We start from the raw sequence: 25029 nt of genomic DNA on the forward strand, positions 1-25029 counted from the left end.
TCCTCCTCCTCTTCCTCCTTCTTCTTCTTCTTCTTCTTCTTCTTCTTCTTCTTCTTCTTCTTCTTCTTCTTCTTCTTCTTCTTCTTCTTCTTCTTCTTCTTCTTCTTCTTCTTCTTCTTCTTCTTCTTCTTCTTCTAGCATTTGCCCTTCTTCCATAGCCAGTCAACAGCGTCAGGTTGAGCCTGATGTAAAGTTTCGAGACCTCCTTTGAATCTGGAGAGGTGGCAGTCGTTGACTATGTGGGTCATAGTCTGTCTGTAGCCGCAGGGGCAGTTCGGGTCGTCTCTGGCTCCCCAGTGATGGAACATAGCGGCGCACCGGCCATGGCCTGTCCCCTCCTTCCTTCCTTCTTCCCTCCCTCCCTTCTTTCCTTCTTTCCTCCTTCCTTTCTCTCTCTCTCTCTTTCTTTTTTGGGAGAAATAGAGAGCTTGAGAGAAAAGGGGATGATAGGGAGAGAAGAGAAATACTTGCATCACTGCTTCACCAATAGCGAAGCTTCCTCATGCAGGTGGGAACTGAGGATTTGAACCTGGGTCCCTGTGCATGGTAACATGTGCAGTCAACCAAGTGTGCCACCACCTTGGCCCCTTGTGTGTCTTTTCAGCTTCTGAATTTCTACTGCTTAGCTATCCTGGGGCCTTGTTGACTATGAAAGAACCGCCCCTTCCAGGACTAGTAATATGTAAATACAAGGAAGTCTGGCTTGTGAGCAGATGCCTCACCACGGTAAACCAGCCTAGCCAGAGCCCACGCTCCCTCATCTCCCTTATCAGGTTCTCACGCTCTGGACTCCTATCACAGTCCCTGATCACCCTGGAGCAAGGGAGCAGACAAGTAGAGGCAGCAGGGACACCACTAGAGCTGCTGGAATTCTTCAAACTAACCAATCTTAAACTTGCTCGTGCAGCCTCACCTACTCTTTCTCATCAGAAACAACAATGGAGGCTCTTGTCCATATTCTCCTCCCCTCTCCCTGCCTCCTGGCTGGCCCTGTGTGTCCCTGTATATCCCTGTGTGGTTCTGTGTGCTACATGTGTGTATGTGTGTATGACAGCGGCTTCCTTTTCTGAGAAACTTTTTAAAATTATTATTTAATATTTATTTAAGAAAGAAGACATTAACACAACCGTAGGACAGGAGGGGTACAACTCCACACAATTCCCACCACCCAATCTCCATATCCCCTCCCCTCCCCTGATAGCTGTCCTATTCTCTATCCCTCTGGGAGTATGGACCCAGGGTCGTTGTGGGTTGCAGAAGGTCGAAGGTCTGGCTTCTGTAATTGCTTCCCCGCTGAACATGGGCATTGACTGCTTGATCCATACTCCCAGTCTGGGAGTGTCAAGGTGGAACCAAGGAAGAGCCTTATAACCCACCCTCAGGCTGGCAAACGGAGGCTGAAAAGGACAGAGGAAACATGGAATTGGCTGGGGCTGTGGGCTTTGCTCTTTTCCTTGCACCTGCCCTCCAAGACCAACTCTCACACTAGAAGAGTGAGGGAGCCAGCTGCAGTTAGGGATGAACTCCTGTGCAGTTAATCTCTTTGTCAGTATTCCAGGCTTAATGGCATGGGCTCTTATAAAAATCAGCTTCCTTGAAAGTGACTCATTCAACCTTCATTGTGACTCTGTGAAAGAAAGGCCACTTACTACTACTATGTTTTTTCTTCTTTTTGAATGGAGGGTGAAATATATATGCGGAGAGAAAGAGACATAGTGATAGGAGAGGAGACACCTGCAACACTGCTCCACTGCTCATGAAGCTTCTGTCCTGCAGGGTGAGACCTTTTCCCAAGCAAAGGCTTTTTTTTTTTTTTTTTTTTTTTGTCTTTTTTTCCTTTTGAAAGGTCTCTATCTGAATGACTGAATACCTGACCAATCTCTGCCTCTGTTGGGGCTGTGAGAATAGTTTCCTTCAGTTTTGCTTGGGTTAGTTTATCTGTTTCTCTTTCTTCCCTTTGCCTCTTGAGTTTGTTTGATAGTTGCTTCTTGTAGTAGTTTGTTTTTTATTTGTTTGGGAAGGGGGCAAGTTGTGTGCAGCCAGTCTGGAGTGGTTTAATCTGCAGACTGATTGTTAAGGTATTTATTTATTTATTTATTTATTTATTTATTTATTTATTTGCTGTTGTCCATTTCCCTTCTTTCTGGGTTGACCAAAATTAGCTATTGTTTTTTTCCATTGATTGGTGATTGGGTATGTTCTCTGTCGTGGGAGGAACTTGTTTATCTTTCTCTCTTTTTTCCATTTTTCTTTTTCTTTCCTCCTCACTGAATTGAAAAATCTTTTTCCTTTTGCTGCTGTTTTTTCTGTATTCACTTGTACTTGTTTGTGAATTATTTGTGGAAGAAGTCTGACTCAGAGTGGATTCTTTTTCTCTCTTGCTCTTTTCTCCTTTCTTTTATTTTCCCACTATCTCTGGAATATTCATAGTATATTTTTGTAATTGTCTATTCTTGTTTTGTCTTTTCTTGTTTTTGGAGTGGAGGTGTCCCTTGACTAGCTAGTTTTGGTTAAACTGCATTAATCTTCGCTTCAGTTGCTATTGTATTTTCTGAGATTTGTGATTTCATTTGGTTTGGTGTGGTTTGTACTCACACACACAACAACTGAACAACAATAGACAGAACTGAAAAATACAAGCCACATCAGTAAAGAAAAGGTCAAATTAAAAGCAGTTAAATCACCTATTGCAATGAGTCAGGTCAGGATCCCAGAAGAAATTTCAAGTATGCCAGAAGCAACCAAAAATGAGGAAAATATCCAAACATTAATTTATACATTAAACATAGGAGTGAGGAAAGTTTTTGAGGAAAATTCTATGAGAAATAGGGAAATAATAGATGAGACCCTCAAAGAAAATACTCGTTATCTCAAGATAGAGCTGAAAGCTTAAATACCTGAGATATAAGGCCAGCTATCAGAACAAGCTAATACTGTAACTGAAAAAGGTTTAAAAAATAGCTGAACTGAAGAAGGAAGCTGAGGGAAGGGAAAGCAGATTAACAGAAGCAGAAAACATAATTAGCCAGACAGGGGATGAGTGAGAAAACCAAGAAAGAAGTAAAAGGGCTAAAAAAGATATTGAGAGACACTGAAAACAACAACGGAGACATATGGGATGATCTCAAAAGAAGTAACATTCACACAATTGGCCTACCAGAGGAAGAAAGAGAGGAAGGGGAAGAAAGCATCCTAGAGGAAATAATAGAAGAAAAATTCCCCACCCTAAGCAATAGAAATGACATTAAGATTTGAGAGGCCCAGAGAGTCCCAAATAGAATCAACCCAGACCTGAAGACACCAAGACACATTATAGTTACAATGAAGAGAAGTAAAGATAAAGAACAAATCCTGAAGGCTGCAAGAAAAAAAACAAAAAGTCACATACAGAGGGAAATCCATAAGACTATAAGCATACTTCTCCACACAAACCCTAAAAGCCAGAAGAGAATGGCAAGATATCTATCGAGCTCTAAATTAGAAAGGGTTTCAACCAAAGATACTATATCCTGCTAGACTGTCATTCAGACTATATGGAAAGATTAAAAAAACAACAACAACAACAAAAAAAAAACTTCTCAGACAAGCAACAGATAAAAGAGGCAACTATCACCAAACCTTCCCTGAAAGAAGTTCTAAAAGGCCTCCTATAAACATGAACAACATCACCAAAATATTTGCCATATGTCAGAACAAACAAAAATTATTGAATAATAACACAATATTAAACTTATAATATCAGTAAATGTCAATGACTTAAACTCACCCATAAAAAGGCACAGAGCAGGAGTATGGATCAGAAAACACAACCCAACCATGTGCCGTCTGCAGGAATCTCACCTGACTCAACAAGATGAGCACAGATTCAAAGAAGTGAAAGGATGGAAAACTATCTTACAAGCTAATGGACTTGATCACAGACTTAAAGAAGTGAAAGGATGGAAAACTATCTTACAAGCTAATGGACTTGATCACAGATTTAAAGAAGTGAAAGGATGGAAAACTATCTTACAAGCTAATGGCCTAAAAAAAAAAAAAGAAAGAAAAAAAAGGTAGGAACAGTTATTCTCATCTCTGACACAATAAACTTTATATCAAACACTTACTGAAGGAGCTACAAAAATACATTAATAATAACACAACAATGGGGAGTCGGGCAGTAACAGCAGGTTAAGCACACATGGTGTGGAGCACAAGGACCAGTGTAAGGATCCCTGTTTGAGCCCTTGGCTCCCCACCTGCATGGGATTCACTTCACAGGTGATGAAGCAGGTCTGCTGGTGTCTCTCTTTCTCTCCCCCTCTCTATCTTCCCCTCCTCTTTCCATTTCTCTCTTTCCTATAAAAAATAGTAACAGCAATAGTAGGAAACTTCAACACTGCACTCTCACACTTAGATAGATCATCTAAGCAGATAATCAACAAAGAAACAAGAGAATTAATTGAAGAGGTGGATACAGTAGACCTCCTAGACATATTCAGAGTTCTTCACCCCAAGAAATTGGAATACACATTCTTTTCAAATCCACACAGCACATCCTCAAGGATAGACCACGTTAGGCCACAAAGACAGTGTCAGCAAATTCAAGAGCACTGAAATAATCCCAGGCATCTTCTCAGAACACAGTGGAATAAAGCTAACACTTAACAATGAACCGAAAATTAATACAAGCGACAAAATTTGAAAACTCAACAACATACTGCTTAATAACTACTGGTTCAAAGAGGAACTCCAGCAAGAAATTCGAATGTTCCTAGAATCAAATGAAAATGAAGACACGAGCTATCAGAATATTTGTGACACTGCTAAAGCAGTACTGTGAGGGAAACTTATAGCCAGACAAGCACATATGAGAGAACAAGAAAAAGCTTGAGTAAACAATCTAACTGCATGCCATAAAGACTTAGAAGAAGAGGAACAAAGCAACCAGAAGGACTGAAATCACTAAAACTAGGGCAGAAATAAACAAGTTCAAAAATTAAGGAACTATATATAAGATCAAAGAAACCAAATGCTGGTTCTTTGAAAAATTAAGCAAAATCGACAAACCCTTATCCAGACTCACTAAAAAAAAAAAAGTCTGTGGGAAGACTCAAATAAATAGAATTGTAAGTGATAGGGGAGAAATCACAACAGACACCACAGAAATAAAAAAAAAATCATGCAAATCTTCTATGAACAACTATATGCCAACAAGCTGGAAGAAATGGAAGGATTCCTAGGAATTTATAGCCTTCCAAAACTGAACCAGGAAGAACTATAGAACCTAAATGGACCAATCACAAAGAAATTGAAACAGTTTTTAAGAGCCTTCCCAACAATAAAAATCCAGGACCAGATGGTTTTACAAATAAATTCTACAAAACCTTCAGGAAAAAGTTAATACCAAATACTTTTAAAGCTCTTCCAAAAGATTGAAGAAACAAGATCACTCCCTTCCACCTTCTATGAAGCCAACATCATCCTGATACCAAAAAGCGATAGGGACACAACAAAAAAGGAAAACTACAGACCAGTATCTCTGATGCATATAGATGCTAAAATATTGAACAAAATTCTAGCCAACCAGATACCGCATATATTAAGAATATTGTTCATCATGACCAAGTAGGATTTATCTCAGGAAAGGTGGGCTCCCCAGTGATCCTCAGAATTGCTCTGAGAATTACTTGCTGTCCCAGACCCTGGTCATGCTAGCATCTGTGTGGCCTGCTAATTTTCTAATTCAATCCAGCCAGCTCTGTCTCCTTCAGAAAACAGGACACCTTTCTAGTGTGTGGGAGGTTGTCTCTCTTGGTGGTTCAGCACCCAATACAAAGGCCCAGCTCAGAAGGGACACCCAGTACTAGAACTGACTGGACAAAGTGGTCCTTTGGTCTGAAACCTACCTGCCTGGGATGGGTGAGCCCTCAGAATGTCTTACTGAAGTAGAGAATTGATATAACCAGAGTAGACATTAAATGGTGTCTTTAGCACTTTAAGTTACCTGAAGGAGGCCATTTGTGGAATTCATAATCGTGATGTGAACAAACAAAATAGTCAAATTAAGCTAAGTAACAATACAAGTTAAAGGCCGTTTTGTAGAGTCGGCCTTGCCATACATGAGGCCCTGGGTTTGGCCCTGGCACCACATGAGAACAACCATGGACAACACCAAGGGGATGCCATCAGTAGTGGAATGGTACTGTGGTGTCTTTCTCCTCTCCCCTCCTTTCTTTTTTACTGCTTAAAAAAAAAGAATACAAGCCATCCATGAATATAATATATGCTAGAATTTAAGTAATAATGGCGGAGAATTCCACTCAATAAATGAAAGACCAGCTAGTAAAGAACTATGTTCACAATCAGAAGGTTAATAGACTCCTGCCTCTGGGTCATTCTCAGCATGGAATAAAATGTCCCTTCCATATGTTCAAGGAATGCATAGAAAGAATGACAGAGTCTCAAATCTGGTTTGCTTAAGAATCACTTTTCTAACTTGCTGATTGTGCAGCCAGGAGGTGACTCAGCAAGTAAAGGGCAGGGCATGAATGCCTGCATCCCAGGTGTGATTCCTGGCATTCCATACTAGAGCTGAATTGTATGCCATGCTATCTCTATCTTGTAAAAACAAGTGGACAAATGAATCTTTAAAAAAGTTTTTAGGGCCCAGGTGGTGGCGCACCTGGTTGAGTGCACATGTTACAGTGTGCAAGGAAGGACCCAGGTTTGAGCCCCTGGCCCCCACCTGCAGGGGGAAAGCTTCACAAGTGCTAAAGCAGTGCTTCAGGTCTCTCTGTCTCTCTCCCTCTTTATCACCCCCTTCCCTCTCAATTTATGACTGTCTCTATCCAGCAAATAAAGGTTAAAGAAATTTTTTAAAAATTATGTTTATTTATTGGGTAGATGTAGAAAGTAATCAAGAAAGGAGAAGGAGGAGATAGAAAGGCAGAGAGACAGAGAGACACCTGTAGCACTGCCTCACTGCTCTTGAAGCTTCCCTGCTGCAGGTAGGGACTGAGGGCTGAAGCCTAGGTCCTTATAATATGTGTGCTCAATCAGGTGTGCCACTGCCCCCACCCAATTAATCTTAAAAATTATTTACAGGGGGTTGGTTGGCTGGGAGTGCACCCAGTTGAGTGCACATATTGCCATGCACAAGGACCAAGTTTTGAGGCCCTGCTCTCCACCTATAGAGGAGGACACATCGTGAGTGGCAAAGCAGGTCTGTAGGAATCTATCTTTGTCTCTCCCTCTCCAGCTCTCCTCCCCTCTCAATTTCTCTCTGTCCTATAAAATAAAAAAAATATATATATATATATAGAGGAAGAAATGGCCACTAGGAATGGTGGATTTATAGGGTTGGCACCAAGCCCCATCAATAACCCTGGTGGAAATAAAAGCAATATTTATAAATTCGTGATTATCGTTGAGAGGGGGCACAGAATTTTTGTAGTGGGTGTGTAAGGAACTATATGCTGTAATCATATCATATTATGATCCACTACTGAGAGAGAGAGAGAGATAAGGGAGGGAAGATAGGTGAGGAAGGAAGAAAAAGTGCTGGAGAGATAGTAACTCATAAAGTATGGGCCTTGCCATGCAGGTTGCAGCCTTAGCACCACATGGTTGGGCTATGGTGCTGGAGGAAACCTTGGTGGTATAGTCTTTCTCTCTGTCTCTCTACCTGAATGAGTAAAATGAGCTAGGGCAGTGAAGTCTTGGCTCTGCAAAGGGCCCCAGGACATGATAGTCCAGAAATACTTGAGTTGGTGGTGGCAATGTTGTGCCCTGGGTATACACCCATCATAGGGAGATAAGAAACTGCATTGATGTATCAACAACTGCCCTGTAAGCCATTATATTTTCTCAATAAATGATTTGAAAGAAAAAAGATAAGAGAGAAAGAAAGCAAAGGAAAAATGCAGATTGTTATGTCCTCAGAAACTCGATCTGTCTGAGCTGTGACTCTGGAATCTGCACTGTATTAGGCATCATGATTGTGAAGACCCCCTGATGGGCAGAGGAGGGAAAATCTCCATTGAGGAGGCTTTACTTTAGTGTTTCTCTGACCATGGACAGTGAAGCCTAAGCCTGCATTCAGACAAAGAAGGCCCATGCCAGCTCAGCCTTGGGTCCATGAAACATGACAAACCCTCTGTTCCAGAACGGCATGAAAGACAAGGAACCCGCTGAGATCAAACGTGCAAAGAACTGTGCTTGGACTATCTGAAATGAATGTGGGAGAAGGATGACCGGGGAATTGGTTTCTTTTTGTCCTTGCTGGGGCCTCACTGTTTTGGGCTAAAGGAGAGAATGGGACTCACCACCTCTTCTTCCAGTGCCATAGTACTCCTGTTTGCTGTACCTTGGCTTAGAACCTCAGTCATATGCATGGCAAAAGCAAACACCTTCCTAGGTGAGCCCTAGGTAAGCTACTTCAAGCAATTGAGTTTTTTTATTTTTATTTTTTCTTATTTTATTTTATATGACAGAGAGAAATTGAGAGGGGAAGAGGAGATAGAGAGGGAGAGAGTGGTCCAGGAGGTGGCATAGTGGATATAACATTGGATTCTCAATCATGAGGTCCTGAGTTCAACCCTTGGTAGCACATGTACCAGAGTGATGTCTGGTTCTTTCTCTCTCTCTCTCTCTCTCTCTCTCTCTCTGCCTATCTTTATCATGAATAAATAAATTGTGTGTGAGAGAGAGAGAGAGAAAACGCCCGCAATTCTACTTTACAGCTTGTGAGGCTTCCCCCATGCAGGTGGGGAGTGGGGACTCAAACCAGGTCTTCCTTGCCTATGGTACCCTCAACTGGGTATGCCACCATCTGGCCCCGAAACTGAGTTTTTTAAAAGATTTATGTTTTAACATTTATTTATTTTTATTCCCTTTTGGTGCCCTTGTCGTTTCATTGTTGTAGTTGTTGGATAGGACAGAGAGAAATGGAGAGAGGAGGGGAAGACAGAGAGGGGGAGAGAAAGATAGATACCTGCAGACCTGCTTCACCACCTGAGAAGCAACTCCCCTGCAGGTTGGGAGCTGGGGGCTTGAACCAGGATCCTTATGCTGGTCCTTGCGCTTTGTGCCACGTGTGCTTAACCTGCTGCGCTACCGCCCAACTCCTGAAATTGAGTTTTTAATGCAATAATTCATAGGCAAGTTTGAGTACAAAAGGCAGTCTTGCTGTGTGAGGGCAAGGGGTGTCAGGGGAGAGAGAGCTCAGCCATTCAAGTGCACACATTCACATGCTTGAAGACCCAGGTTTGAACTCCAGGCACCACATGGAAACACCTGTGTGAGGGAAGCTTCATGAGCAGTGGCACAGTGCTGTGGCATCTCTCCTTCTTTCCTTTCTCTTTCACCCCCACCCCCATCTCTTATCTTCTATCTAGAAAAAATTGTTAAGATTGCTAGGAGTGGACTGTAAGACATCTGTGCAGGCAGAGAGATCCAGAAAAAACCCTGGTGGCAAAAGAAAAGGGAAGAAGAGAAAAGAAAAGAAAGAAAGGAAGGAAGGAAGAAAGAAAGGAAAAAAAGAAGGAAAGAAGGAAAGAAGGAAGGAAGGAAAAAAGGAAGAAAGAAAGGAAGGAAGGAAGGAAGGAAGGAAGGAAGGAAGGAAGGAAGGAAGGAAATAGAGGAGAAGGACAGCCTTGGGAAGCCATCTCCACCCACTCCTCTCCCTAAGGAGGAAGAGTCCAGACCTATGGCTGAAGTCCCAGTATGGAGGGAGATAGGGTCCTCAGAGGCTCATATTCCCCATCTCCTCTGACAGGAAGAGAGTAAGAGAAATAGTCATTGAGTCAGCAGGGTGTCTGTGACTCCATCTGGGATAGATGGACAGGGGAGGGAGAGATGGGCAGTAGCTAAGCCGTATGACTTTCCATTGTCATTTGCAAGGTGTGTATGTACAAGAGCTTCACGGTCATGGCTGTCTTTGAAATGAGTGGTCTCAGTTCCCTGAGGAGAAGATTCATGAACAGATAAGAGCCTCCACATTGTCTGATAATCTCTGACAGAATGTGAAGGACTTGTTTTATTTATTTATTTATTTATTTATTTATTTATTTATTTATTTATTTATTTCAGATGAAGACGTGAGAGAAAGAGAGAGGGAGAGAGAAGGAGAGAGGGAGAGAGAGAGAGGAAGAGAGAGAGAGACTACAACACTGAAGCTGTCTTTCATGTGGTGGGGACCAAGTTTGATCCTAGGTCACACACTATCCAAAATGATCTGTTCTTTTTAAAAGAAAGGAGTCAAGATTTGTAGAGAAGAAAGGCTGTCAAGAAAGCATGTTGATTTCAATGGAAAGAATATTCTATAAGGGAAGGGTGGGTGAAGGGATGAGAGTATCTAAACTCACCAGCCTGTTGTCACACAATGGTCTGTGAGCTTGGATGGGCACCCCTGGTGGGCTCATTGCCTCCACCTGTGTAAACATAGAGCTCTAATAGCAGTTGTTGATGCAGGTCAGTAACAGAGAGGGTGTGGGCTGTAAAATTTGTCAAGTTCTAGCTTAAGTATTGGAAAGCATTATTCAGCAGAGGTTGTAATCTTGTCTCCTCTGATTAAGGAGACTATTTATTATACTAAACAGGTATACAAATAAGTACAGAGATCTTGTGAAAGAAAGAAAAAATGCAGAATTCCATCCAGTGCATGATATTTGCAACACGTCTGGAGATTATTCCATTTTTTTTTTTTTTGGTATATGCTTTGTCTACTGTTCTGATTGTTATAGCATTTGAAATACACAAGAGAATCTGAAATACCATAGCTACACAACTGATTTATTAATTAACAAAAGTAAAATAATTGTTGAGAGTAATATTGCTTGTTAATTCTGTTACAGTAGGAATTTCTATTGCCTGGAAGACTCCAATATATTAAATTTGCATTTGTATTTTTCAATGTCTAAGGAAGCTTGGTTAATTAAAATAATAGAGTAAATGTTTAATAAGGATTTTATCTGTTTAGCTGGTTGAGCAGTGATCAGAGAATCAGTAGACACAATATTTCACACTCTTTTTAATTGCTAGATTTGTAAATAGAGCAAGATGATTTGTAGGTTGAATTTGAGGTTTAAGATAAACTAGGCTTTTGAAATTAACTTTAATATATTGTGTATTAGATTAAGCATACACACATAGTGAGCTGTAATTAGTGATTCCCAGGTATCCATATCTCTTTTCATGATGAGAATAAAGAAGAACAGGAAAAAAAAACCCTAATAATTGCATTTGCAGCAACTCTCAGCAGAGCTGTTCTGGTCTTGCCCATCATTCTTTGATATTGTTATTGTTCTTGTCTATGTTTTTCTATGCAAAAAAATGTATCTTGAATAACCCATATTTTTTGCCAAGATTCTGAGTCAACAGTGGCATGTTGCTATCATATCAATTTACATTTCTAAGCTTTGAGCGAAATTGAACACCTTTTCATCTTAAATTGGACATTCATGGTGGTCTCAGAATTTCTGTTGAAGCCTCAAAGCTAAAAGCAGGAGTCAGGATTCAGGAGTCAGTGGACAGCTCAGCCTGTAGAGTGAACCTCCACCATACTGAAGAATCTGGGTTTCCACCTCTGGCCAGCACATGGGAGCGCCTGCATGGGGGAAACTTCAGAATTGATGTGGTATCTCTCTCCTTTTTGTTTCTCCTTCCCTCCCTCCCTGTTTCCCACCCTCTAGGGAAAAAAAAAGTTAAAGGCAATAGATAATGGACATTGCTGCTTTTCCTCTGAAGGGAGGCCCTGGCTCCATCTCAGAGTGCTGGTTCTACAGTGCCATCTGCTTTGGGCCCATGAAGAGAAAATAGTGAGTCCAGTGAGGAAGGGGTACCATAAGAGGAAACCACCCAAGCAGATAGTTACATTTTCTCCCCCTCTCCCCTTTTAAGGAGACCCCTTATCTCCCAAAGTCAATTAGATAGGCGGGTTACAAAAACACCTGCTGCCATTAGAAAATTGGGGGAACAGTGTACTGCAGAGAAGTAACTGGTGTGAATTTGGACAAGACAATAGTCTTGTAAAGCAACATTTCCTCCCATAACACTGGACTCAAAGATGAGGTCCTGAGTTTGATTCCCAGAATCATATGTGACAGAATGATGCTCTGGCATTCTCTCTTTCTCCTCCTCTCACTAGTTAAAGAGTAAACATTTTAAAAAAACAATAATAAAATTCAGGCTATCTATAAGCTTTGGCTCAACAGAGAGCTCAGGAGCAAATCCTCCTATTAGAAGTGTCCCACCCTGGAAGGAAAGCTTTTGAGATAATCACGAGATTCATGTATTCCCTGAATGCTGTTCTTGGAGAGTGTGACTGGCTTGGAAGTTAGGCAAATCACGAGGGCTCTGCAGCTGAAGGTTTTGGCAAGTTGATTCCTTGCAGTTAAATGAAAAATTCTTGAAGAGAGATTTGAACAGTACAGCTTTGTGGCTGGCACATTAGCCAGTGGGATAAAATAAAATTTAAACTAGTGGGTTAAATATACTCCTTTCCTCTCCCCAGAACACATCTACAGAACTCTGTGAGGGTGTCCAGCAAGGTGAAGTCACAACTGTCTAGTAATAATCTGTTCAGTATGCATCTTTGGCTTGATTTTCCCCTTTCCATTTTTCCCTTTTTCTAATTCCTTATGCCAGTTCCTTGAGCAAACCTCTTTCCTGTTTTTTTTTTTTTGCCTCCAGGGTTATCGCTGGGGCTCAGTGCCTACACTCTGAATCCACTGCTCCTGGATGCTATATTTTTCCCTTTTGTTGCCCTCGTTGTTTATTGCTGTGGTGGTTATTATTGTTGTTGTGATTACTGTCTTGTTGTTGGGTAGGACAGAGAGAAATGGAAAGAGGAGGGGAAGATAGGGAGAGAGAAAGATAGACACCTGCAAACTTGCTTCACTGCCTGTGAAGTGAACCCCCTGCAGGTGGCTTGAACCAGGATCCTTAAAGGTATTCCTTACGCTTTGTGCCACATGTGCTTAACCTCTGTACTACCGCCCGCCCCCTCCGCTTTTCTTTTCTTTCTTTTTTAAAAAATATCTTTTCTTAAAGATTTAATAGTGATTTACAAGATTCTAAGGCAATATGGGTATAGTTCCACACCACTCCCTCCATGGAAGTTCTGTTCCCTGCCACTGCAAAGATAACCATCATAGTTTGGGTGGTATACTCTTTTAACAAACCTCAAAACCTACACATAGACCAGGGCCCATGAGATAGGGCATATGTATATATATCCATAAGTCAGGGGAAAACATATACCTAAAGCAAAGGTACACAGTTTTCAGTGAGTCAATAAATGTAGCAAGCAAGTAGAAAGACCCAAAACAACATTATTAAGTACCTAACGAAATAGTTTCTTCTTAGACTTAGATACCCTCCTCACCTACCTCCTATTGCACTTTCCACTCCAAAGCTGACCTTGTCAGACAAAGTAAGGACTACAAAAACTGAATAAGGGCAAGAGAATGGCACACTTTAATGATGACTCTATAGTCACTATCAGGCCACCCCATCACCTGGGGCCCTAGTCAGGAAGTCCTGGGATTCCCACACAGACATGATGGGCCTAGACCTCTAACAGATTCCTCTCTCCACTGTCACTGGTCACCTCCATCAGGAACAACATAATGGACCCCTTTTTGGGCCCCTACAGGACCTTGTCCTCAATGTGGATCAACAATGGTAGGGAATGTTCCATTCTCCAAAGGGAGGTTGGACAACATACTCTACCTACCACCTGAGGAAGATCCTGATATTAGTGCAGCCTGGAATGTTCCTAGCTTTGACCACAGAATGTGAGCTCAGACCTACAGGGATGCAGAGATTACAGAGGCTCTTGTGCTGACTATGGGCCCTAGATCAAATTGATGGGGCTTACAGTTAACAATACTTATATAATTTCCCCATATTTGGGAGCTACTTGCTTCCTGATCCAGCTTCCTAGTCCTTTTTCTAGCTATGACGCCATCTCCCCAGACAATACCTTGGGTCCACTTGCATATTAGATGTCAGACTCCAGGCAAAAACTAGTAAAGTCATGGGCCCCTTGGAATATACCTAAAACAGACCTACCAGCTTTTTCCAAAATGGAGATCCCAAATATTCATCTGCAATATTCTTGCCTTTAGGTTTGTGATTAGTCAACAATTTGTTCTGTTTTATATCTTAACTGTTTTTCAGCCACCAGGTTCCAGATGCTATCTTGATGCCAACCTGACTTCCCTGGGCAGACAACCCCTTAATGTGTTCAGGAGCCCCACCTAACCAGAGCCCTGCCCCACTAGGGAAAGAGAGAGACAGGCTGGGAGTATGGATCAACCTTCCAATGCCTATATTCAGCGGGGAAGCAATTACAGAAGCCAGGTCTTCCACCTTCTGCACCCCACAATGACCTAGGGTCCATACTCCCAGAAGAATAAAGAATAGGGAAGCTATCAGGGGAGGTGATTGGATATGGAGTTCTGGGGGGTGGGAATTGTGTGGGAATGTACCCATCCTATGGTCTTGTAATTATTTCCATTTTATAAATAGAAAAAAAAAAAGAAATGGGTTGACAACTTTATTCTTCCTTTTTGCAAGTTCATGTACTTCAGTTCTCTATATACATATGAGTGCAGATCATCTGGTAGTCCTCTTCTTTCTTACTTCACTAAGCATAAGCACCTCCAGCTCCATCCATTTTGTCCTAAAGGACATGATATAGTCTTTTTAAATTGCTGAATAGCAGTATTCAAATTATCTGCAAACAAGCCATGGAGGCAAACTGCTTTTGTGGGGAACACAGGCTAAGACAACGGATTTACTTTGTTTCTTAGTTCAACAGTGCCCTCCTCTGTTGAAATGTGAAAGTTCAGTTTTTGTAATGAATGGTGTGTGTGTGTGTGTGTGTGTGTGTGTGTGTGTGTGTGTGTGTGAGAGATTCTATTCCATTATTGATGCTTTCCTCATAGGTTTTTCAAAAATGTTCATATTTTTTCAATGCAAGGGATTTTGGGCTTACTGCTTTATAACTTGACTATATCAATATATATATTTAAATATTTTATTTATTAATGAGAAAGGAGGAGAGAGAGAAAGAACCAGACATCACTCTGGTACATGTGCTGCCAGGGATTGAACTCAGGACCTTATGCTTGAGAGTTTAATGCTTTATCCACTGTGCCACCTCCTGGACCACCAATTTTTATATATTTTTTGGATTTATTTTATTATTCCCTTTCTAACTTCTCAGAGGGATAATTAACTTGTTGCCTCAATATTTCTTCTTTTCTAGTTGAAAAAATAAGAACAGAAAGGAGAACATACAGCAGAACTTGGACTGAATTTGGTGTATGGTACCAAAGTAAAGGACTTTCGGGTGGAGTGAAGGGGGTGTGTTTAGGCCCTGGAACATGATGGTGGAGGAGGACCTAGGTGGGGGATTAGAGTGTTATGTGAAAAACTGAGAAATGTTCCACATGTACCAACTACAGTATTTTACAGTCAACTGTAACCCATTAATCCTCCAATAAAGAAAAAAATTATTCTTTTCTAATACAGCTATGTAAAGCATAACTTTATCCCAAAGGCCTTTAGATGTTGTTTCCATCATCATTCACATTTAGGTTGCCTTAGTCTAGATACATTAGAAATAAAAGCCTGTTTGCATATTAACTCTTTTCATCCACCAGCTTCCAGATGCTAGCAGGATGCAAAGAGACTTCCATGGATAGACAAACCCAGCAATGTGCCTTGAAGCTCCGCTTCCCCAGAGACCTCCCCCACTAGGGAAAGAGAGAGGCAGGCTGGGAGTATGGATTGACCTGTCAATGCCCATGTTCAGTGGGGAAGCAATTACAGAAGCCAGACCTTCAGCCTTCTGCATCCCACAATGATCTTGGGTCCACACTCCCAGAGGGTTAAAGAATAGGAAAGCTATCAGGGGAGGGGTTGGTATAGGGAGGTCTGGTGGTGGGGATTGTGCAAAGCTATATCCTATGGTTTTGTAAATGTTTCCTTTTTATAAATAAAAAAGAAAAAAAGAGAAATCAAAGCCTGAATCAAAGCCTGAAAGCCTAGGAAAGTGAAGGTGAGGAAAAAAAAAGGTGAGGAAACATGCACAGAGATGTGCTAACATAACTAGTGTACCATGAACTTGACAATGATCAATAAAATAGTCTAGTAATTGTGTTGACTCAGTGCACTGAATTTCTCCAGAGAGGTCACAAGGAGAGATCTCTCTTCTGGACAATCTATAGGAAAAAAAAAGGAAAATAAATTTATTTTTCTAGTTATCTTTTATTTCTTATTTTCTACTGGCCAAAGCCAATACCATGGGCCACCCTGGCCTGAAGTCCAGAGAATATCAGTAGGCCCTCCACTGACTGATAAACATAAATATTGAGTGGCTTACCAGTAGAGCACACATGTTACCATGCACAAAGGCTCAGGTTCAAGCCCCTGGTGTACAGGGGGGTGGGGGGGGGTTGAGGGGCTTGTTGAGTGATAGAGAAATGCTGAAAATATCTCTCCTTCTCTATCTCCCCATTCCACCTCAATTTCTTTCTGTCTCTATCAAAAAGAAAAAAGAAAGGAAAGAGAGGCCCAGGCGGTAGCGCACCGGGTTAAGTGCACATAGTGTGAAGTGCAAAGACCAGCACAAGTATCTTGGACTGAGCCCCTGGCTCCCCACCTGTGTGTGTGGATGGGTGTCGCTTCACAAGAAGGGAAGCAGGTCTTCTGGTGTCTACCTTCACACCCTCTATCTTCCCTTCCTCTCTCAATTTCTCTCTGTTCTATCCAAAAACAATTATAGCAACGACAACAATGGAAAAAGGATGGCCACCAGGAGTAATGGATTCATAGTGTAGACACCAAGCCCCAGTAATAACCCTGGAATCAATCAGTCAATCAATAAGAAACGGAAAAAATGAGAACACACCACTCAGTGAGCTGTACCCTGAAGTTGCTAGGCAGAGGCACTTGGGGTGTGTGAGTGCTGACCAGGGAAGAAAGAGAAGGAGGTAGCTGATGTACTGAGAAGTCACACAAGGCTGCTTCTCACACAGAGGTGAGCTTTAATTTCTAGCAGGACATATTTTTTGACTGATGAATTATTAAAAAGATAACTTCTAAATTTTCCAAGATCTGTTTTTTTTTTTTTCTGAGTTAGCTATTTTTTAAAAATTTCTTTATTGGGGAATTAATGTTTTACATTCAACAGTAAATACAATAGTTTGTACATGCATAACATTCCACAGTTTCCCATATAATAATACAACTAAGTTAGCTATTTATTTTTATTTACAAAATGGAAATATTGACAATACAGGTAGAATATGTTATCCAACATTGAGGGCAAGGTCCTGTAGGGGCCCACAAAGGGGTCTATTATGATGTTCTTGATAGAGGTGACCAGTGACCATGTGAGATGGATCTGTTAGAGGTCTAGGCCCATCATGTCTGTGTGGGAATCCCAGGACTCCCTGACTAGGGCCTCAGGTGTTGGGGTGGCCTGGTAGTGACTAAAGAGTCATCATTAAAGTATGCCATTCTCTTGCCCTTATTCAGTTTTTTTTTTTAGTCTTTACTTTGTCTGGCAAGGTTAGCTTTGGAGTGATTGAGGGAAGTGTAATAGGAGGTAGGTGAGAGGGTATCTAGGTCTAAGTAGAAACTATTTTATTAGGTACTTTGTGGTCTTTTTTAAAAAATTTTTTATATTTATTTATTTTCCCTGTTGTTGCCCTTTTTTAAATTGTTGTCATTATTGATGTCATTGTTGTTGGATAGGACACAGAGAAATGGAGAGAGGAGGGGAAGCCAGAGAGGGGAGAGAAAGGTAGACACCTACAGACTTGCTTCACCGTCTGTGAAGCAACTCCCCTGCAGCTGGGGAGCTGGGGGCTTGAACCAGGATCCTTATGCTAGTCCTTGTGCTTTGTGCCATGTGCACTTAACCTGCTGCTCTACCCCCTGACTCCCACTTTATGGTCTCTTAAGGTGAGGTGCTGGGTGGTAGCACACTTGGTTGAACATATATATATATATATTACAACATGCAAGGATCCAGGTTCAAGCCCTTGTTCCCCATGCATAGGGGGACAGTTTCATGAGCAGTGAAACAGTACTGCAGCCTCTCTCTCTCTCTCCCTTTCCCTCAATTTCTCTCTGCATCTATCCAATATATAAATAAAACTATTAAAATCATTTAAAAAAGGTTATCATATAAAAAAAATGTCTTTGTGTGTGTTAAGGAAAATATGCTGTCCAAACCTCCTATATTCTCACTTATTGTTGATAAGGTGAATCCATTAGTTCCTGAGAATATGTGGAACAATAATTGATTTCTCTCTGCAGTTCTGTCAGTTTTGCTGTGCAAAGATTGGGTTGCTAGGTACTTAGGAGTTTAGGTACTTGGGATGCATTGGATCGACCTTCCCGTGGTGCATCTCGTGAGTACCCATTCATTGGGGAAACTGACGATCCTTCCTAGCCGACTGAATCCACATGGATCCCAGTCACTTTCAAAGCCAGCAACAAGCAGCTCCTGACAGCTTTCAAGCTGTTGGTCCTGCTCTTCGAGTCCTCCAACTTAATGTTGAGGGTCTGTCCTTTGCCAAATGCGTTCTTCTAGGAGTTTAGAATAATTTTCATCTGTGTAAGTAAATAGTTTATGTATATGTAGCAATTCCGTTATCAATAACTGCTATTTGTCTGAAATTCTATTTTGCTGATTTGAATACATCAATTTCTTTTGTTTACCAATTAAAAAAATTATTTAGTTTATCACCCTTTTTAGCTTTTTGTGTTTGTTTTTTCTCTATCTTCACATTTTTCTGTACTCTTTTATAAAAAGATCTATTGTATTTTTATAATCATGTGTGTGTTTGTGCGTGGAGAGATAGAAAGAGAGAGGGGGGCATTCATATGAGTAAGAGAGAGAGAAGGCAGAACATAACTAGTACAAGTGGTACCAGGAGTCAAATCAGGAACCCTCCATCATGCAAGTCCTGTGCTCTACCAGTTGAAGTATTTCCTAATTTCTCTTTTAAACAACACATGGGTGTTTTTAAATTTTACTTTGATTATGTTTTTAAACTAGAGACTTTATAGTTTTGATATTTATCATAACTACTAGCATATGATTGATTGAAAATGCTAAGAAGTCAATTTATTTCTATCATCTTATTTCTTCTTTTTGCCTCATCCATCATCATTTTTCTTATTATCTCCTTTTAGTATAATTGAATACTTGCTCCTGTTCAGTTTACATTTTTTCTCTTATTTTAGTACTTATCTAGAAATTTTCACATGCATAGCTATTTGTCAGTCTTTTACTATGGTCTTTCCAAACAAGAGTCTTGGGATACTGACTAGTGAACTTGAAACTAGTGCACTCCCATAGCCATGCCATTTCCATTCTCTTATTAAATTTCATGTGAAATTATGAATAATTATGGCATTTTCACAAGGGATTATAAATAATAAATAATTATGAAATTAATATGATTAATACTCTTAGATTTAGTCACATTTCACTGTTTTCTTTTTTAAGATTCATTGCATTTTATTTTTAATGTTTTATTAATTTTAATGAGAGAGACACAGAGCAATAGAGATAAGAAATGAGAGCATTGCTCAGCTCTGACTGATGCTGTTTTTGGGGACTGAACCTGGGACCTCAAAGCCTCAGCCATCAAAGTCTTTTGCATAACTATTATGTTGTCTCCCCGGCCTTGTTTCTTTTCTTATTATTTCTTGCATACAAAGTACTTTTTCAGTAATCATTTTCCCTTCCTAAAATATAATTCTGGGGATTCACTTCAGTTATGGTCTTTTGTGTGATCAACTCTTTCATTATTTACCAAGATAAAAATGAATATGATCTTTGCACAAGACAAGATAATACATTGTTATAGTTTTCTCTCTGCGAATACATTGTCTTTTATTAGTGTCTTTAAGTAAAGAATCACCTGTGTAATTATCTGTTTTTTTAAAAAATAGCTGATCTCTTTGTCTTATTTTTCCTTTGGTATTTTAACTCTATATATGAAGTTTAAAAAAGTATTTTATGTAATGAATATTTAGATTTTCAGTAGATATTTGGCAACTCTTAAGTATTGTGAAAATACTAAATATTAAAGTAAACCATAAAACAACTTTATAGGATATTATTCATTTATTTGTTTATATGCAGTGTTTCTGGAGCTTTGCAGATGCATTATTTCACTCCTTTTCAGCCAGAAAGTGAGAAGGAGAGGTAGATAGAGATAGAAAGAGATCTAATATTGACTAACTGGAAATCTGGACAGAACAAAACTATCTGTCTTTTCACAAATCACAGGGCAGAGATTAAGGATTCAGAAGTGGTTATGTTGAATCTCCATCTATTTCTGGAGATACAAAACAACCAGTCAAAAAATCCTACCATCCTGAAAATTAGGAGCTTTTGCTGAAGAGACAGATTTAGGAGCGATCAGCACAGTTCTCAAAACCAGGCATGTGCATGTGATTATCTGTGCAAAATAAATCACTTAAAGGATACGGAGTGTGATCTAGAGCCCTGCCTCACAAATACTGGAAGAACTGGCAAAATATATTGCCTCGGAGATAGACTGAACTAAAACCTCAGGATCTGGGGTGGGGATAGATAGGATAATGGTTGTGCAAAGAGACTCTCAGGCCTGAGGCTCTGAACTGAAATTACCTGCTCCACCAAAAAGCCAGAGGTGATCAGTGTTCTGGTAAAACAAAACAAAACAAAACAAACAAAAAAACCCAAATTAAAAAAAATACAAAACAGACAAAACAAAAAACAAACAAAAAAACAACAACAATAACAAACAAATCCTCAGGATTTGGAACCCAGGGAGCCTCATTTTTAACAAGCATGGGAAAAATATTTGCACAGTGAAAAAAGGCAAACTGACTCCAGAAGTGTTAGAGTGCTAGGTGGCTTGCAGGCACTAGATGGCGCCAAACACACACTAAATCTCCAGCATTACTGTCCCAAACTAGAAAAAAAATTTCCTTCCTTCCTTCCTTCCTTCCTTCCTTCCTTCCTTCCTTCCTTCCTTCCTTCCTTCCTTCCTTCCTTCCTTCCTTTCTTCCTTCTTCCCTCCCTCCCTCCCTCCCTTCTTCCTTCCTCCCTTCCTCTCTTCCTTCTTTCCTTTGTTCCTCCATCCCTTTCTCTCTTTTTTTCTCTCTCCCTCCCTTTCTTTCTTTCTTTCTTTCTTTCTTTCTTTCTTTCTTTCTTTCTTTCTTTCTTTCTTTCTTTCTTTCTTTCTTTCTTTCTTTCTTTCTTTCTCTTCTGTCTCTTTCTATTCCATCTCCTCTCCCTCTCTCCTTCCCATTGAGGTAACATTGGTTTATAGAACTGCATATTTAAGGGGTACACTATCACAGCTTTTCATGATGCTACCACACCACGTCTATCCATGACCCAAGTACAAATATAAATCCACTGACCTCAACCTTACTTAGCCTGGATTCTTTATAAGAAAATCTGTAAGAGTGTTTCTGTCAGATCTTCTTCACAGGGAATAAAATATAGAGATAGCAGACTGACTGACACTGATGCTTATGGAAAGACTCCTCTGGAAGGACATTAGCATTCTCAGTAATTTGTACATGTGTAACATTCCTAAGTTTTCCACATAACAATTCAACCCCCTCTAGATCCTCCACTGCCATTATGTCCCAGGACCTGAAACCACCCCCCTCAACTCTCCCAGCCTTTTACTTTTACTTTGGTACAATACACCAAACCCAGCCCAAGTTCTGCTTTGTGTTTTCTTATTTTTCAACTTCTTTTAAAATTTTTATTAGTGATTTAATAATTCTTGACAAGATTCCATAATATCCCTCTGGGAGTATGCACCCAAGATCTCCATTGGGTGTTTTCTGAGATGTAATCAAGAATTGAACTGAGCTTTCATATGAGCCTCTGGTGACACCCAGAAGAGGCAGACTTTATTGGAGCAGGTAAGTAGAATTCTCTGCTGATTGACTTTCTCAAAGTGTCTTTGTTCCTCCAAGTAGTTCTAGAAAGTAATGGTGATTTGCCGAAGACCAAACCAGAAGCAGAGGCGAGGAGAACCAGGAACCTTCTCCCCTTTCTCCAAGCCTATAAGAGTCAGGTGACCTTGTAGCCCCAGCAGAGAACACTATGTTAGGGGGTCAGGCATAGAACCTGGATCACCCTCCAAACTAGGTGGGTTCTGCCACCTTTTCCTCAGAAGCAACACCTGCTTCCAACTTTTTAGAAGAGCAGATAATACCAAAGCCATCTCTAACAGCTGACTCAAATATGTTCACTGCTCCTTCCTACCTCTTGGTCTCCACACTCACAGTCTTGCAAGCCTGTAGCTGCACAGGAGCCAGCTTATACTGCTCTGCCTTCACCCTGTGTTTCCAGATTCACTTTAAACTCATTAACTGCTGGAGCTAAACTCACCCAATTTAGCAGTCTCAGGTCTGTTCAGGTCTGCTCAGGTATCCCATATACAGACTCAGAATTTCATTCCATTTTTTTTAAAAGCAAGAATGGGATATAAATGGATTAGTCTTCTTGTGATCCATTTTGGCATTTATATTGGTCAGAAACAGAGTGGGATCTGTTGCTCTGGCCCCTAACACTAGGGTTTCAGTTCCAGTTCCTAGATGGGAAGGAGGTTGTAAGAGAGGGCAGGATCTGACAATAGACTCCCAAAATGGACCAGTATGGCTAAGGGCAGTATTAGGAATTGTCTAAAAAATCACCTCTTTTCCTTCATTGGAAAATCTGATCTTTCCTGCAATCTCATCTAGTTAGATACAATTTCTTCTTAGTGTTAGGGGAATGTGATGGGGGTGGGTAGATGGTCTTGAACCCCAAGTCCACTGGGACTACCTGAGGCTACGGCTATTTTGTTTTTGCCACTTATTTCTTTACAGGAAGAAAAGAGGTTTAAGAGAACACCAGGAAGTGTTGTTAAATAAATAAAATGGGTAGATACTGTGAATATATATTTATCCAAAGAAGGTATCCAGATGGCAAATTGGCATGTGAAAAGATGTTCATTGATGTTGTTGAGGCGGTCTGGTGTCGGGCTGCACCGCGGAGAAGAGAGCGGACGTCCAGAGCAAAGGGGTACACAGATCTTTATTATAGGATGGGGGGGGAGGTTTGGTTCAGACCACGTGGAGCCAGCCAGCAATGGCCGACCACGGGGGGAGAGCAGGGAAGGAGACCTCAGAGAGGGAGAGCCGAGAGCCCAGAGAGAGAGAAGGGAGGGGTGAGGGGGCTTTTTATTGGGCGACAACCAGGGGTGACGTGTAGGGCCAGGATTGGTTGAAAGGGGGCACTCTAGGATTTAGCGGAGCATAGAAAAACCTGGGGGCAGAGACTGCATCAGAATAAGTCCTCAGCAACATCTCCTCCTATCCCTTTATATCTAAATGGACACAGTAAAAAAAAAATGGAGCAGGCTTAAATGTTTTAGAGGAATGCCATGCTCGGGTGGGAAGATGTAGGACTTTCTGTGGAGGGGGGAAGGCTTAAATGGCTGCCAACCTTGTGAGATTTATGCGTCCTCCTGTGCTCAACCCCTCTTTAGAGAGAGAGAGACTTACCTGGAGAGACTCATCTCATAGGTTTAAGCGCAGCCTGCTCAACCATCTCTTCACAATATCTCTACATCTTTTCTATCTTTCTACCTAGTAATAGCATAAGATGTACAAAGTCTATAAAAGACTATCATGGGGCAGAAACCTTTTGGGCAGAAGCCTAAATGACATAACAAAATAGGAAGAGATAAGTAGGGGAGAAGTAAAAGCCAGTGTGGTATGAAGGGAAGGATTGGTGTGTAAAGGAACATTCCCTGTTTGGGTGGGGAAAAGGGCAAGGGTACATAATGAGGGGGAGGCAGGAGGCATGACCCACCAAACAGAGGGGCTATTTGGCATTGTATAGTTCTCAAGGCAACAGTCTGTAAAGTCTATGAATTACTCAGGATCAGTCTATGAAAAACTAGCAACGTGAAGGGAAGGAAGCTGCTGTAAAATTGTCTAAAGTGTCCAAAGGGTATACCAGCAAGTCCGATAGAAGTCTCAGTCCAAAGTAGGCGACTAGGGGGAGAAATGGCAGGGGATGAAATGCTGCATGAGGAAGGTCAGCCTCTGGAATTCTGCTTTTCTGTAGATTGTGAGCTGGAACCGCCAAAACGTGATAGGTTAAAGCAAAAGCAGGAAAGGCAGACAGGCAGTAAAAAGGTTCTGTCCTTGGAGTCTGCGAATCAGATTCTTCAGATCGCGTTGAGTGACATCTAGGGTTTCGGGGGCTGTGCCACGGTAGTCGTGCCATCTAGTGAGTGACGTCAGGGTGTGCAGGGGTTCAGATGGTTTTTCCGGGATTCCTGTGAAAGAAACACAAACAATCTCCTTCTCGTGGTTAGCAGGGCATCTGATTTGAATGCTTTATAGAAGAAGAGGTTTGGTGCCTTGACCAACTGAGTATTGGGGGATGTATCTTTCCTATTCATTTATGATTATATTTTATATTATTTGTCATGGTAGTCAGCCGTTTATCTGGAAGGTCCTGGGTGATTCATGGGGAAAAAGACCTTATCTTTTAACAAAGACTCTAAGGTGTAGGGAAGCGGGAACTATCTTATCCCTTTTTTTTTTTTGTATCTTGTATCTTGCCTTTTGTTGCCCTAGTTGTTCTTGTTGTAATTATATTGTTGTTATTGCTGATATTGTGGTTGTTGGATAGAACAGAGAGAAATGGAGAGAGGAGGGAAAGACAGAGGGAGATAAAGATACCTGTAGACCTGCTTCACCGCCTGTGAAGTGATTCCCCTGCAGGTGAGGAGCCGGGGGCTCAAACTGGGATCCTCAAGCCAGTTCTTGCTAAACTCGCTGCGCCACCACCCGATTCCCAGGAACTATCTTTTAACATAAACTCTATGGCCATGCCAATAGCAACCTTGAGGGCACATGTGGCTCCCCACAAGGAAGTAGTAGGAGGAGTTTTGAGAAGGGGTGTTTAACATAGGAAGGGCTTTAGATAGGTGGCCATAGCTGGGA

The sequence above is a fragment of the Erinaceus europaeus genome, chromosome 11 (genome assembly GCF_950295315.1).
Source record: "Erinaceus europaeus chromosome 11, mEriEur2.1, whole genome shotgun sequence".
NCBI lineage: Eukaryota > Metazoa > Chordata > Mammalia > Eulipotyphla > Erinaceidae > Erinaceus > Erinaceus europaeus.